This window comes from Puma concolor, chromosome E4 (genome assembly GCF_028749965.1).
Source record: "Puma concolor isolate L17-30 chromosome E4, mPumCon1.1.hap2, whole genome shotgun sequence".
Lineage (NCBI taxonomy): Eukaryota > Metazoa > Chordata > Mammalia > Carnivora > Felidae > Puma > Puma concolor.
Window position 1 is genome coordinate 7436155 of NC_141683.1, and position 6921 is coordinate 7443075.

At 42.5% G+C, this 6921-nt stretch overlaps 1 pseudogene; it reads left to right on the plus strand.

Moving 5' to 3' along the window:
- The first annotated feature begins 338 nt into the window (after positions 1–338).
- On the plus strand, positions 339–963 carry LOC112864812 (small ribosomal subunit protein eS6 pseudogene; annotated as a pseudogene).
- The last annotated feature ends 5958 nt before the right edge of the window (positions 964–6921 follow it).

Sequence of the window (6921 nt, forward strand, 5' to 3'; positions counted from 1 at the left end):
AGTGAATAGAAAACAGACTAACGCTAGAGAAAATCAAGTAAACCCAAAGCTAGGTCTTTGGAAAGATTTTTTAAAGATGATACACATCTCACTCTGCAAATCGAGAAGAAGAGGAGGGAAACACACACGATCAATATCGGAAATGAAAGAGAAAACATTATATATCCATAACACCAAATAGATACGGAAAATAACTTTATGTCAATAAAATCAAGAGTTGCGATGAGGTGGGCAAAATCCTTTGACATCAAACCTCAATAAAACTGATCTAAGAAAAAAATAGCAAAGGTAAAAAGCGCTCTTTTTTGCAGGTCCTCAAAGGCGGTGGGCTCTTTGGGATGAAGCTGAACCTCTGTTTCCCAGCCACTGGCTGCCAGAAACTCATTGATGTGGATGATGTTTGCAAACTCCTTACCTTTTCTGAGAAGCGTGTGGCCACAGAAGTTGCTGCTAATGCTCTGGGCGAAGAATGGAAGGGTTCCGTGGTCCGAATTACTGGCGGGAATGACAAGCAAGGTTTCCCCACGAAGCAGGGTGTCTCCACCCATGGCCGTGTCCACCCGCTAAGGGGCCTTCCTGTTCCCGGGCAAGGAGGACCGGAGAAAGGAAACACACATCTGGGTCAAGTGGCACCGTGGATGCCAATCTGAGGGTTCTCAACCTGGTCATTGTGAAAAAATCGGAGGAAGGATATTCCTGGAGTCAATGGTATTACTTATCTCGTCATCTGGGACCCTAAAGAGCTGGCGGAATCCACAAACCTTTCAGTCTCTCTAAAGAAGATGCTGCCACCAGTATGTTGTGAGACAGCCCCTTGACAAGGAGGGTAAGAAATCTAGGGCTGAAGCGTCCTGGATTCAGTGTCTTACTACTCCCCGTGTCCTGCAACACAAACGTGGGTGTATTGCTCTGAAGAAAGAGCGTGCTAAGAAAAATCAGGAAGAGGCTGCAGAATATGCTTAACTTTGACCAAGAGAATGAAGGGGCCCTGCCTAGCCCTGCTAGGAACAGATTGCCGAGAGGCGGAGGCTGTCCTCTGAGTCTGAGTCCAGCCCAAAGGGAGATGTTCTTGGGGCACCTGGGTGGCTCAGTCAATTAAGGGCCTCACTCTTGGTTTCAGCTCAGGTCATGCTCTCACAGGTGGTGAGATCGAGCTCCACGTCGGGCTCTATGCTGACAGCATGGAGACTGCTTGGGCTCCTCTCTCTGTCTCTCTCTCTGTCCCTGTCCCCCCTCAAAAGAAATAAATAAACTTAAAAAAAAGTATATGTTCTAAGAGTAACAAAGGAGATCAGCCATCAAAACAACAAGACAACAACAACAGTAAAAATAAACAAGGAAGGAAAGAAAAAAAAAAGGAAAGGCAAAAGGAAGAAAAAATAACCTTATATCTGTCAAAAAAGACTTCAGCCACAGATGGGTTCACTATTGAGTTCTATCAATCATTTGGGGAAAAAATAACACTAATCTCACAAATTTTTTTTTTTTTAGAAAATAGAGGACAATAAACCTTCCAACTTATTTATGAGACTAAAATAACCCTAATACCAAAACCAGACAAGAGTATTGTGAAGAAAGAAAATTACAGAACATTCGGATGAAAATAGCTACAAAATCCTTAAAATATTAGCAATTCAAAAATAGTAATATATTAAATAGATAATACATCTGAACTAGGTGAACTTTTACCAGAAATACAAGATTGGTTGAGGATGTCTGACTTAATGTAATTCATGTTAACAGAATAAAGCAAAAAAAAAAAAAAAAAAAAAAAAAAAAAAAAATCTGACCATCACAATTAATATAAAAAAAAATTGACAGAAGGGAAAAACTTCATAGCAAAAACTATAAATGAGGAATAGAAGGGAAATTTTTCATCTGGTAAAGTGCATCTTTGAAAATCCTACAGTTAATATCCACATTAAGAGTGGGAACAAGGCAGGGGTGGGGCGCCTGGGTGGCTCAGTTAAGTCTCCGACTTCAGCTCAGGTCATGATCTCAAGGTTTGTGAGTTCAAGCCCCGCGTTGGGCTCTGTGCTAATGGCTCAGAGCATGAACCCTGCTTCGGATTCTGTCTCCATCTCACTCTAACCCCCCTCTGTTCATGCTCTATCTCTCTCTCAAAAATAAATAAACATTAAAAAAATTAAAAAAAAAGTGAGAACAAGGGAAGGAAGACTGGTCTTTCTATTTCTATTCAGGACTTTTCTGTGGGTTCTACCCAGCGGAATAAATCAAGGAAAGAGAAGAAATTTGTAAGCCTCAAAAAGGAAAAAGGTAAACTATCTTTATTTGTGACAATGTCATTGTGTGCACATAAGGAATCTACTAAAAAAAAAACAAAACTATGCAAAGTCACAGGATACAAGATGAATATAAAAATTGTCTTTCTAGGTACCAGAAATCAAACTACAGAAATTAAAATTATAAAAAATATTAGGAATAAACTTAACTAAAAGCCTACTAATTCTTGACACTAAAAATTACAAAATATTTCTGAGAAAAAGTAAAGCAAATCAATATCAGTGAAATGTACCTTTTTCACCAATTGGAAGCATCACTATTCTTCAGATGTCATGTTTCTCCAGTTGGATCTGTGGATCCAAAACAATCTCAATTAAATTCTCAACAGTTTTTATAAAATATAAATTTACATATTTATCCTAAAATTTATATGGATATTCAAAAACCCTAGAGTAACCAAACAAAATTCAAACAATAAGTACAAGTAAGAGGACTTATTTTATCTGCTTTCAGAAATTATTATTATTTTTTTAATGTTTATTTATTTTTGAGACAGAGAGAGACAGAGCATGAGCCTGGGAGGGGCAGAGAGAGAGGGAGCCACAGAATCCGAAGCAGGCTCCAGGCTCTGAACTGTCAGCACAGACCCCGATACGGGCTTGAACTCACAAACTGTGAGATCATGACCTGAGCCGAAGTCGGGCGCTTAACTGACTGAGCGACCCAGGTACCCCCTTTCAGGAGTTATTCTTAAACTACATTAATCAAAGTAGAATGGATTATTAGCCTAGTGACATATGCAAATTGATCAAATTAGAATCCGGAAATAAATGCATGGTCCGGTGGTTAATGATTTTTTACTAAGTCATCAAAGGAATTCAGTGGGAAAAGGAAAGAATTTTCAACAAGTGTTGCTTGAAAGATTGGAAGTTCTCATGGGGAAAACAATGAACCTGACTCCCTACCTCAAACCACACCTGAATTAGATTAATTAGAATTAATTAATCACACCACTCAAACCACACCTGAATTAGATTAATTCTATTCTAGAATTATAACATTTCTGCTATTATGAAAAAAGTGTTTCACTAGTGAGATTCTTTGGAGTTTTGAGGCCACGTATACTTTATTTGGGCATGTTACATAAATCTTTTCACTGAGTAACCCCCAAACCTACCAGTTTTGAATGGAGCCTAAAATAAAAGGCAGTTCTGTAATAAGTCTAGGTTGCTATGAATTCCGGGAATGAAGGTTCAGAGTCATCCCATCTGGCTGAGACCCATAACCAACTGGAGTGCTTGTTGAGGGCAATGGAAATGTGGAGCGGAGAGTGGAAGAATGTAGTTACAAAGGCCAACTACAACCATGTGACTATCTTAGCTATCTTGGGTTCCTCTTGGGCCATATGACCCAGCAGCTTTGATGGTACTTGAAATGTCAGCGGTAGATAGAGATGCCGTTTGGAGCATTTGTCAGGCCCTTATGAGTGAATGGCAGAGAAGATGTCTGGGTTTGGATGCAGTCATGCCATCATCTGCCCATAACATTTTAGTTTGCTGCAAGGCCTTAGTAGGCAATGAATGCTTGGCCCTGGCCACAACATTACCATGTGAACTAAGCTTCCCGTCATGACTTGGGAATTATCTGACCCCCCCAACCCATAAAGTTAGATGTGGATAGCAGCACTTCATCGCCAAATGGAAGTGATACATGAGCTAGCGCTCGAGCAGACCCTGAAGGCACAAAAAAGGAACATGAGGAAGTAGCCCAAATGCTCAAGGCCCTTCTCCTAATGCGTTATCTTCTCGCCCTCTTAGCCCACATCGCTTTTCTCTTGGAGCTCTACCAATGACAGTTGACGAAGGAAGAAAAAACTTGAGCCCGACTTACAGATGGTTCTGCATAATGTAAAAGTAACCACCCCCCCCAACATGAGCACGGGCGCTGGACAATAAATATGACTCAAGGAGATGTGCATGGGAGCCAAGCTGACCAGGGGTGAAATCTGGTGGTTTTGCCATGTCTCACCTTGGTCAGGGTGAGCTACGTTTCTCAGAACTCCCTTCCCTGTGTGTTTCTGGGTAGAGGGGGCTCCGAGAGAGATCCTGTGTGGAAGGGTGGAAGCAGAGAAGCAGCCACAGTGGCTCACACACATGGACGCTTATCTGCCGGCCGCCCTCTTTGGCTGAGGCAGCAGGTGGGCCTGAAATTGCTATGCCAACCCCTGTAACAGGTGAAATAAAATGGAGTCACTTATGTCAAGGGGTTTTAAAACGGAGCCGAGAGGCCATTAAGGAGGTGCATGTCCTCACTTGATGGAACCGTGAACTTTTGAACTGTGTCAAATGGCAAATATTGCAAGGACTCTACACGGGCATCTGCAACTCGCTAGACTGGCAGACTTTTGCTTAGTGCGAGCCCTGGGGATCAATTACGTTTAGCCAAGATTGGTTTTCTGCCACCAACACCAATCAAAACTCTTTGCAAACAACATATGCAAGCGTTCCCCCTTTGTCTTTAAGAACCCCTGGCTTTTGCTCCTGAGGAGGACACAATTTGAGTTGCTCCCCCAATCTGTGCTCCCCAAATTCTGAGATCCCAAATAGAGTAAAACCTTGGCTTGTGAGTAACTTGTTCTGCTAGTGTTCCACAAGAGGAGCAAACATTTCTGATACATTACAACTTGATAAACGAACGATGTCTTGCAATGCAAGTAGCACATGATGCTGAACGTGACATGATCACAACTGAGACAATGGGTCTCTCTCTCTCTCTCTCTCTCTCTCTCTCTCTCTCTCGCTGCAGGGTTGTGGGTGATCGTCTCCATGCTCAGATGCTCCGTCTCAGGCTGCGATGTTTGGCAGAAATCAGTGACTTTTCAGAACGTTGGAAGGTGCCCACAACTGGCACTTGTGTATTTGTTGTCACTTCAGAGCACCTATGGACAGTTCTTTGCTTTTCCATCCAAGAGTAAGCTTAGGAATGCTTTGCTTCCTGCTAGGTCGGGCTGCCTGCAGATATAGACCCTTTCCTTTGCTGCCCTATTGCCAGTTACATTAAATAGAGAATATGACAAGAGTTTATTAATACTGTGCTGTAGTCAACACCCGTGCGAGCGTATACAATGGCCCCCACGCAGAAAAGGATTCCGCTGAGCCAATAGATAGCAGTGACTCCATTAGCGGTAGTGAAAGTCGTCCTACACAATAATCCTCCTCTCTCGTCTCCCTCACACCAGCCATGAAGATTTTCAAAGGTAAGTGCAGGTTTACTAGTTTGTTTTTCTTTATATTTTGTATTTTTGTTATTATTTTGTATTATATTACAGTATTATAATCATTTTTGTGACTATTTTTGGGTCGTGGAACAAATCCTCTGAGTTTCCATTATTTCTTATGGGGAAATTCGCTTTGATGCACAAGTGCTTTAGATTGTGAGCATGTTTCTGGAATGAATTATACATTCATGCCAAGGTTTTACTGTAAATGCTTTTGTTTTATTTCAGTCTTCCCGGTTTTCTCCCCGGATCCTCCTTCTGCCTCGCTCCACTTGCTGAGTCAGGTGCTGGTATTTACCCTGTGACGAAAGGGCCTGGCTCCCACGGGACACCCTCACCACCTGGACCAGAAGCACAGGTTCCCGTCTTTCCCTGTGGACTTCTGCTTAAGTGTGTGGGATCAGCTTGATTTCGTTCTCCTCCATTTTACGTCCATGTCTAATCCCTAATACAACAACAACAAAATCCCCAACTCTGTTCTGTGCCATATATCTTATCTCGTTATAGTGAAAAACAAAAAACTAACACAATCTGCCATCTGAGGTGACAATTTCCGGGAATGACTGATGTAACCTTATTCCCGAATTACAGGACCATTTTAATTCTCTATAGGAGTTTTTGTATAACAGGATTCGCCTTATCCAATGACATGGCTTTGAACTTCTAGTGCAACTTGGGGAAAATTTCGCCATAAAATTGGTAGACAATGATACAAATCCTTGAGCCAGTTGTCTGGGAGGAGCGGGTTGCCAATTATCACCTTCTCAAAGCCCACAGAAAGTAGTACAAGAGTTTCTAAACCTTCCTTTAGTTGTGACTTCGTGGCCAGAACGGGGTGAGGGGTGGTGTGGGGCAAAAGTGTTTTGATCTGATGCCATTTACTCTGTACCAAGGGAATCCTTCTTAGCCAGGACTGTTTCCTGAAGACCCAGAATTGCGAGCAGTGTGTGACTGCTGAAGGTTTGTGATTAATGAACATAAAACTCCGTGTTCTAGGGGGCAGGAGGTCACAAATCACGAAGTCCTAGAACTCAGCTTGGTTTTTAGCGTTGACATGACTCAGCAGAACTCCACTCTGCACTGGACGTGTGGGAGGCTCGGGAAAGGGCATCCCAGGAGGTGCCGCTTTGAGCAGGGGGCGTGGAAGTGTATGCATCTTGGACCTGGAATCGTGACATGTATGTGTGTCTCTTCCTTTCCGCTGGTAGGACCTGGGCAGATCACTTAATGTCCCTGGGCTGCTTCCTCAACTGTAAAATGGGGATAATTGTGACTGCTTTTCCTGCCTCACTGAGTTGCGGTGGAGATCAAGTGGACTTCACTTTTGTCATTCATTCATTCATTCATTCGTTCCACAAATATCTTTCGAGAATACAATTTAGCAGCAGCACTGTCCTGCC